Source organism: Apis dorsata, unplaced genomic scaffold, assembly GCF_000469605.1.
Source record: "Apis dorsata unplaced genomic scaffold, Apis dorsata 1.3 scaffold_585, whole genome shotgun sequence".
In the NCBI taxonomy this organism is placed as follows: domain Eukaryota; kingdom Metazoa; phylum Arthropoda; class Insecta; order Hymenoptera; family Apidae; genus Apis; species Apis dorsata.
In genome coordinates this window covers 201,194-212,269 of record NW_006263792.1, presented here as the reverse complement: position 1 = coordinate 212,269, position 11,076 = coordinate 201,194, and the positions used below count along the sequence as shown (strand labels likewise).

The window sequence follows — 11,076 nt, the reverse complement described above, 5'->3', positions numbered from 1 at the left end:
ATTTATAATATATATATATTATATATTATATATATATTAATATAAAATTATAAATATAATATAAATTTATAATATAATTATAAATTTATAATATTATAATTTATAATTATATTATAATTATAAATTAATAACAATTTGTTCATTATTTATGTTCATTGTTTATTTATATGTTGAGGTTATTGTTAGGAATATGTATTTTTTCATTTTAATTTTGCATTATATATTCAGAATAATGGCTGTAATGGATTTTAAATTATTTATTATAATGAAATTATATATTACTTTCATTTATATTATTTTTATTTCTGATCTCTTCCACAATAAAAAATATAAATTTATATAAAAAAAATAAAAATTTTCACTTCTTTCGATCACTTTATCCGAATATTTTTTATTTATTTTCTAAAGCAATATATAAATACAATATATTGAATAGAATATTCGAGTAAAATATATTTTATTCGAAAAGTAGAATATCAATAAAAATTCAAAATTTCAATTTTTTTCCAAATTGATAGTATCCTCTTGAAAACAGTCCCCTTCTGGATGAATACATTTACTTCAGAATTTCCATTCCTCAAAGCAATAGTCTTGTGAACCTCTGTTTAAGATTCGGGGCATTTCTATTTTATGATTTCAATATCCAAATGTTCTTTTCACGTTTGTAAATTGCTGGATTATAGATTGCTAGTTTCATAACACTCTCTCTATACACTTTTTTTTAGCATATCATTTGAGTTCTTTTTCTCGAATTCCAAGAGAAATTTCGCGTTTATCATAAAAAACATTTTTCAAAAATGTGTATGATTGAAAGAAAAATGCATCCTATATTAAAGATTGATAATAATTTGTAAAATTTAATTTGTTTAAATTATATCGATTATCGATTAAATTATAAACTATATTCCTCGTCATATTGTTATTAAAATGACAATTTATATAAATATATAATTTGCATTAATTAAAATATTAAAAATTATATAATATATTTAAATAGATATATCAATCTTATTAATATTCTATAATTAGATCTTTTATAGATTTATATATATATAAAATATGCAAAAAATATATATAAATATGTTCAATATAGATTTATTGCATATATCATTATCTAATCTGAAGCAATGAATATTTTTATTAATTTTGTTTTATTTAATAATTTTTTTGTTAAATAAATGTTAAATAATTGTATTATATTTTTATAATTATAATTGTAATTACTCTAATATAATATTTAATAGCTATTGATATTATAATAAGTAATTTCTTCATATTCATAGAATTTATTTTTTGATGTTTATTAGTATTATATGTTTATTATATTTTTATTATATGTGTATTATATGTACATTATATATGTATATTTTTATTATATGTATATTATATATGTATATTTTTATTATATGTATATTATATATGTATATTTTTATTATATGTATGTTATATATTATTAGTATTAATTTATATGCAACAATTTGACATATCATAAGATGATAGGTATACATTTATATTTGATACAATATTTACAAAACTTAGTTAATCTATAGTATTACCATCTTATAATAATATTTTTATGATTTTACATATTTTGTTATATATCAATAAAATTTTTTTTTAAAACTATATATTTTTTTTTTAATTTATTCATCGCAATTATCTTTCTCAAATAAATAATTAATTTTATGAATATTTGTATGGAATTAATTAAATTTCCTATTGTAATCAATATAAGTTTTATTGTAATTATCTTTTTATTGTAATTAGTAATATGCAATATTTGTATATACTTCGATAAATGTTAAATTTTATAGAATTTTCTAGTAAAAGACAAAGTTTTTCTTTCGAATAAAGTTTTACTTAAAACATAAATGTATTTAAAAGAAATATAATAGTTTTTAATAGTTATAATTAAATACTTAAGCAAAACAATATTATTATTTTTTGTTTTTTTTAATTATACTTTTATTTATAAAAAATACAATTTAAAAATTTATTATTATATTATTATTATACATACGTAAAATATTTTCATTTTTATATAACTATTTCAATTTTCCATTTCGAATAATCTTTATATTTTTCTGCATATACATATAATAGCATTGTATTAATTGATTAATAAACTTAAATTCACGTGTTTCTAACATATAAGATTGAACGAGGAATATCCTTCTTTTTCTTCGCTTTCTTAATTCCTTTGCTTCTTTCATTATATTTCTTTTTATTTTAAAATTTACTCAGATACAATGATATAATATAAGAAATTTGAATTATTAGAAGAAAAAAATATTTTTTTTAACAATAAATCTATAGTTAAATATTTGTATATATATAAATGTAATCTATAATTTATCTATTTATATCTATATCTATAATTTATCTTTATCTATATAGTTTATGTTTCAAATATTATTTAAATGATACAATAATGAAATTAAATGAAAATAATATTAATAATATTATTGTCATTTTTTAATTATTTTTGCATATTATATTATTGTTATATTGAATTATATTGTCATTATTTTATATCTTTTATTTAAACATAAAAATTTTTTCGTTTTATATTTTTTTAAAATCGAAAATGAGGAAAAATAAAATAAAAAACTAGATTTTATTCTCTACTTGATTTTATTTTTACTTGAATTATCTTTGCTTACAATAATACAAACAATAAAAAATTTAATACAAATAATAAGAAATTTAAAATGTTATAAAATTTGTTATTATTTTAAAATCGATATTTTTATTTGATTAATTTCAAAATCACTTTCACTGTATTAAATAAAATATATATATAATTAATAAATATATATATATAATAATAATTAATAATATATATAAATAAATATTATATTATTATTATTTTTCAAAAAGAAAAATAATTATTCCAAACATAATACGTAATCCAAACATAATACGTAAGTTTATTATTTTACACAATCATATGAATATATTTAAAAATGATATTTTATTACATCCATTTTGTTATATCGACCTTGATTGGAATAAAACTTCAAAATAACGATAACCCAAACGATATTAATAGTATTACCCTTCTCGATCGATTAAAACTAAATTTTTATAACGAATATTTCGATTAACTGGTTGCACGCGATGCACATACATGTACGTAACTTTAGGAATCACTGATCGAGAAAGCCATTATTGATAATGAAACGAGAGAAAATGGTAAGAGAATAATGAAGGGTTACAACGTGCTTGATAATGTTCATATTTAACAATGCTTATAAAGTAGATATACTATATACTCCAAAAATGTTATCCCTGAATTTACAATATAAAATTTAAAAATTATTATAACTTTAATTTAAAATTAAATTCATTATTATTTTGTTATTTATTAATTATATAAAGTAATTTAAACTTATTATAATTTTCGAAATATAAAATATATTATGGATACAAAATATACATATATATGAGAATATTGAGATGAAAATAGATAGATATATTATTAGATAAATAGATAGATATATTATTAGATATATTATACTATATTTCTTTTTAAAAGTGTTATCCATGAAAAAAAGGTTTGACAATACAAAACGAAATACAAAAGGTTTGACGATACAAAATGAAATTCATTAAAAATACTATAATTTTTAAAATGTAAAATATTATAGATATAAAATAAAATACGATCTCTAATATCCGAAAATCTATTTGAATAGCTTTTAATATTTGAACATTTCATTATAGAAATTATCTATTAAGACTTTATTATCATATCATATTAATACTTAATAATTTAAATTGTTACAATGAATAAGAAGAAGACAACAAAAGATGAAAATAATGACTATATAATTTAGATTCGTATTTTGAAGCACTTGTGACAGAAGTTTTAGAAAAAATATTATAATGGTTTAAAAAAGAAAAATGTAAAATATAATTAATATTTAATATATTAAAAAGTGATTTAGTAGCAAGAAAAATGAAGAATCCATAAATAACATTTTTTGAAAAAAAAAAGAATATTTTATTTATATCACATATTACTCTTTGCAATTGTTATTATATTAATCTTTTTAAAATATACATAAAATATAGTATATAGTATATAGTATATACTATAATATATATATACTAAAAAATATATAGTATATAGTATATAGTATAATATAATATAATAATCAATGAGAGAAGAGGAATATTTATACTATATGAAAATTCCCTATATCAAATATTAGAAACTTCATCATGGAATATATAGGGATAATAAGAAAATATGAATTTTAAAGAAGAAATATTATACTATCCTTTAAAAATGTTTGATAAAAAAATTTTAACAAATATAATACAAAATTTATTAAAAATATCGAAATAATTTTTGAAATAGGCAAAAATATATTTCTATTTATAAATATACTCGTGTAAATACATGGAAATGTTAAATTGACATGATATAAATATAAAAAAAAAATAATTTAAATTTTATATATTATAAAGGAAGTAAAAAATAAATGGTAGTTAAAAAAAAATATTTTACTGGCGGATAAAAAAAATATTTGTGATGAAATAAATATCATTTAAAATCATTCCTAGTTAATATTTTATAACTATTTCTATGTATAACTGTTTTTCTACATGATTTACATCAAATTATTATGTGTATGTTCAACTAAGGTTTTCATTATTTTCTTCAAAATATTTTTTTTTGAAAAAAATTAAAAATTATTTTTTTTTTATGTTTCCATTTTGATATTTATATTATAGCATTATATATCTCAAAAATTATAATTATTTTTAATGAATTTCGTATATTATATAAATTTAATATAAATAAAAAATTTTTTGCAAAATAGCATTATAAAAAATAAAATAAATTTAAAAAACTATCAAAAAAATATTATAATCTTTTAAAATTATATTTATATAATTACATTATTACTAATTAAGTATTATTATATTATTATTGTATTTATATAATTATGTTATTATTAAATTTTATTATATTATTATTATACTAATCTATAAGAAATATAGCTATTTATTTCATATTATAATGAAAATTTTACTATTTATGTAAAATAAAATAAAATTTTTTTCTTATATTTATAATAATATATTTATAATAATATTTTCTCCAATATAATATAAAACTAATAGAAATTACATTTTACTCGAAGAATCTTAATATTTTTAAAAAAGAAATATATAGTACATTATAGTACAGTATATTCATATATACTGTATTCATACTATAATAAAATTATATTCATTCATCAAATAAATATTAATATATTTGGTGAAATATAAAATTATTATATTATTATATTGTAAATATGCATTTATAAAAAATTTGAATACAAAATACAAAATTTATAAAATGGATATGATATGTAAAAAACAAAAAAATTTCAAACTATAATATATTTCACCAAATATATTAATATACTTGTTATGTATTTAAATAAATGAATCTCTATTAATTTCCATGTTTTTAATTGTATTAATAAAAAAATATTAAATTTTTCATGAACATTCGAACAATCTAAGTTATAAGTTATTTTATTTATTAGATGAAACGTGCCTATTATATTTCTTAAATATAATTAATTGTTTATATAAAAACAAGAATAGTATAAGCCATATTATTTTAATTTTGAAAATTATAGGCAAAAATTATATTTGTATTTTCATTTAATAGAAAATATTAAATATAAATATAAATATTTATTCTTTACATATTGTTTAATTACATATGATTTAAATAATTTCTTAATAAAAAAATTTTTTTCAAATGAAAAAAAATTTAAATTATTATTATTTCATACCATGCTTATTTTTATAAATTGAATTACATACACTATCAATAGTTTTCCAACAAAATTTAAATTTAATTCTACAAAAAAAGATAAAGCATTTGATATTATATAGATCTTTATAATTTCTTAATTCTTTTTATAGTTTATTTTTAGTCGTTTTTTATTATTTTTAATATAAAATATTAAAGATTAAAATAAACAAATAACAAAAATTGACATAAAAATATATATATAAAATCGAATCCATTAAATTATAAGCAATTAAAGTTTGCGTTAGATGAAGTGAAGTGGAGGAATGATAAAAATAGAATCATCTCACTCTACCTCACTTCATTTGATGCAAAATTAAATTATGTATAACTTGATAACTTAGCTATAATACCAACTTTAATACCAACTTTTATGTTTATGCTTGTTTTAGCTTGTTGTTAGCTTTCTTTTAATCGATTTTTCAAAAATGGAGGAATATAATAATACCTTGTATAATTCTCTGATAGAAAAATGTCAAGAATATGCTATTTACTATTATCAAGAAAAGAAAAAAAAAAGATAATTCATCAATTGTACAAGGCATTCTCAAAAATTAATTTTAGAGAACTTATATTATTAAATCTGGTGAATTTTTTCATAAAATAATTATAAAATTTTTCATTTTTATTAACTTATATTTTATTTTTTATAATTTCAGATTGAATCCATGGAATCCATATGATCCATATGATAATTGAAAAATCAAACTTGAAAATTACAGATATATTTTATAAAGCATAACACAACGAGTTTATTTGAATGAAAACAGAATTTGTATAACAAAATTGAATTTACATTCAATATATTTTATACAAATTTATAATCGTATTTCGAAAATATGAAGAAAAAAAATGATATTAATATTCATCTATTATTTGCCCAGAATCACATCAATTAGAACAAAACTTGACAAAAAATTTTTTAGTCGAATGAATCAAAATTTAATTTATATATAGTATATGGATATTCACTTCGTTATCAGATCGCTTCAACAAATACAAGATTTTACTCTAGTATTATTTCACTAATAATATTTCACAATAGATATGCTACAATCAATGTTAGATAAAATAATATTTAAAATATAAAAAATAGAAATATTTTCAAAAAAAAATTTCTAAAATGTATATTGTATATTGATTAATTTAAAATAATTATTTAATTTCGCATTAATTGAAATATTATTCAAAATATTTATTTCATATTGTATATAATAATTTTAATTATTTTAATATTAATAGAAATATTATTTGAAATATTTATTTAAAATATTTATTTATTTTCTTTTATGTGTGTATATGAATTATGTATTTCAATTATGTATTTTTCATTGGTTCAGTAAAAAAATTGTTGAGTTTAGTTAAAATCAATTATAAAGCCACGGTAAAGCTATTTTACTGATTTTTTGTTTGAAATGTATATAAAGACAAATAACCAAAATAAATAAATAAATATTAATAGATATTAAATAAATATTATGAATTATTTATTCATATATTCATATATTTATTTCATGAATATATTTGTTTTAATTGAAATTAATTTTTATTTTTTCTGTACACTTCTTTTTTTTAGTAGTAACCTTCAAAAAATAATATTTAAAGTAATATTTAAAGTAATTCTCATTATAAGTTTAATAAGATTATGAAATAATTAAACTCTGTAATTAAAATAATTTTTTTAATATATATCTAAAAAATATTATTTCAAATAATTATTTCTAACATCGAAAAAAAAATATTATTTCAATTAATATTTCCAATTTATATATAATAAATACGTATTTTCAAATATTTTTATATATTTTATAAAAATGAAATAGAAATAAAAAGAAATAAAATAAATTTTGAATTATCTTATTTAAATAAAAGTATTTCAGTAATTATTTTCAATATTTTTTATTTGAAATTTATTCAATTTTGAACACAATTCTGAGGGCACCTCATATATAATTCGAAAATTATATTAAATTTTATTACATAAAAATATTTAATATTTATTAATATTTATAAATAATGACATGTTAATATACGACAATAAAAAATTACACCATTATTAATTATAAAATATTTGAACATCTTTAATAAAGATAATTTTTTCAAAATATTTTATTAATTAATTATTTTTCCATCATTGTATTTTCCATTCAATATTTTTTTATGTAGAATGACGAGAGAAATAGAAATATAAAAAAAAAGATTTTCATTTAAAACAAAATGTATAATGCATTATTGTATCTGCAAAAATATGACCATCAATATGTAATACACTTTAAACTATTCATTTTTTAACTATGCTTTCACCTGGTAACAAAGTTATAATCTGAAACAATTGTGAACTATTCTGTACAATTTATTTCAAAATATGAAAATGATCAATTATGAAAAAAAATTAGAACAATGAAGACCAACAATACTAATCAAATCATGAAAAACAAGTAATGCACATTCAATTCTTGTTCAATGTTACAAGAAATTTGTTGAAAAGTTGGTATACAAATATTCAGAGCATTTGTTGGTATAGTATTAAAAATGTCCAAAAAAAAATACATAAATGCAAGCGAGATTATAAGCAAGAGTGATTATTATTTGTACTATTGGAAAAATTATTGGAAAAATTTTTATAGATAAAAAAAAAATATGATTTATTTTTTAATTAATTCATTAAAAAAATCGAAACAGAAATTTTTTGCACTAAATCTTAGATTCACACTAATAAATTAATTAAAGTTATAATATTGAGTTATCTACTTTAATAAAATCTATTTTAATATTCTAGTATTCTAATAACGTTAACTCTAGTTAAATAAGCTTCACATTCTAAACTTTAAATCCTCTTCCAAGTCGCAGTTGAAGTTATAAACGTTAGGTCTCTTTGAATTGGAATCTTGAACTTTGAATCTTTAAGACTTTAAAACCTGAAAATTCAAAAGTCTAAATTGCAAATGTATAATATACATATATATATTTTCACTAATAACAAATAATATATTAACATCCTATATATAGGAAACATTTTTTTTCATAAAAGTTTAATTTATACTTAAAAAATAAATTATTTTTAGTTAAAATTATTATTACACTATTGTTGTTACTATTATTATTATTATAGTATTATTATTGTTATACATATTTATACATATATGCATAAATATGCACAATTGTAATCAAAAATTGTTTAATTGACATTTTTTATTTTATCAGAAATTTATTCTATACAATGAATATACATATATAAACTATACATTATAACTGTACTTTTGTATCTATCGTGTACGTTAGCTAGATATTGAATATTGATTTAGAATGCCGAGAATCTATTGTTTAAAAATATTGAAAATTCAAACAATAAAACAGAACTACATATTTCAGAGAAAAGGAAACATCATTCGAATTTTTTATTTCATTTTGACCAATGTTATGGAAATGATATTCTTATTTTTCAAAATATTATACAACTTCCTGTAATAGAAACAAAGAGAATATTAAAAAAAAGAAAAATGAAAACATAAATAAAAAAATATTAAATGATGTAATTTAATGACGAGTTTATGTATTTATTTTTATTTAACAAGCAAGCAATTAAATTTTAATATATTATTATGTTAAATTAGAAAAGATAACATTATAAATCAAAAATTTGCATAAAAATCAACTATTTTTTTAAATAAATTATAAAACTAAATGATTAATAAATAGAAATAAAATTCAAAAAATACGATTTTTCTTTTTTTTTTCTATCTATCTTTTTTTTTTCTTTCTATTATTATCTAAATATTATTATCTAATTAATAAAAAATTCTTTTCAATCAATGAATTTAACTTATAGACATAAAGTTTTAATTTCTAAAAAAGTAATTTTTTAAAAAATTCAATAATAAATAAAGAAGTTATTAATATTAGTATAATTATCACATGTATTAGAAGAAATATTTCTAAAATTATGAAGAAAAACAATATTGCAGAAAAATTTTTTATTTATACAATATCTTTTTATAAATGATTATGAAATAATTTTCAACATAATGAAAAATAAATGCAATTAGAGAAATTGATAAAACAAAATCAATAACTTTTTGAAAGAAAAAAATTTTTAATTTTTCATCAAAGATTTACTTCCAATATTTTAAAATACTTTTTAAAATAAGTTTATTTGAAATCAATTATTCATCAAAATTATTTCACAAACTTTATATTTATATTTTTATGTAAACTTTCTAATGATTCGTTTTTTTTAACATTGTTCAATATCAATACTGATTCATTAAATTTTACGAGTTCTATCGATTATATCTCGACGTTTGCCAACTTTACACAATATCCACAAATTTTGAAAGCATGTTGGAATTTATCGTAGCGTAATGTAAATATAAAACGAAACTTCGATTCCTAATTTTAATAGATAAATATGATCTATTAAATAATATTTATATAACCAAATGCTTAAAAATCTGTTTAATCTAGAACATTATATAATAAAAACAAAAAATAAATATACATTTAAAAAATCAGATTTAAATATTTGTAAATTAAAGTTTAAAATTCTTTATAATGATTTTACGAATTATATCTATAATGTATTAAATAAGTATCACTATATTTTAAAACTTTAAAAATTTTTAAATAAATATGCAATATTGATAATTATGATCTATTGTATTTTTTATATATAAAGTGAATTTTAATAACATAATTATTTCGAATAATTCGTAAATTATTTGTTGCATAAAAAAATATTTCATATAAAAATTAGATACAATTTATTATTATAATATTATTAATTTTTTTCAAAATGGACATTTAGAAAATATATAAAAGAATCGTGTATTAAATTTTAAATGGAGTAATGCATTTAGACTTTTGATGCAGATTTTTGTAATTCTATAAAAAATTATTAAACCATTTATAATAAAAAATTATAAATTTAAAAGATATTTTATAACTTAACTTTTTTATAATTTACCTTGAATTTTGTAAAACTTATGTAAAATATAATAAACACTTATTTTCCTTATCAATAAATAAATTAAAAATCAAAAATAATAGTTTTTTAGTTTTACTTTTGTGTTTGTTTTAGTCTCTAGAATTAATTTTCCAAAAATATTCCAAATAATATAATATAATTAATATAATTATAATATAATTTAATTAATATTATATATAATTAATACTATATAATAATTAATACTATGTATATAAATAAGATATTACTCTATATAATAAAGTATTGAAATAAAGATTGAATTTTTTTT

General features: G+C 16.2%; 1 protein-coding gene across 1 annotated transcript in view; it reads right to left on the bottom strand.

Annotated features, from left to right (window-relative positions):
- LOC102673476 overlaps window positions 1-11,076 on the bottom strand; it is a 138,811-nt gene that overhangs the window by 118,719 nt on the left and 9,016 nt on the right. The window lies entirely within an intron of this gene.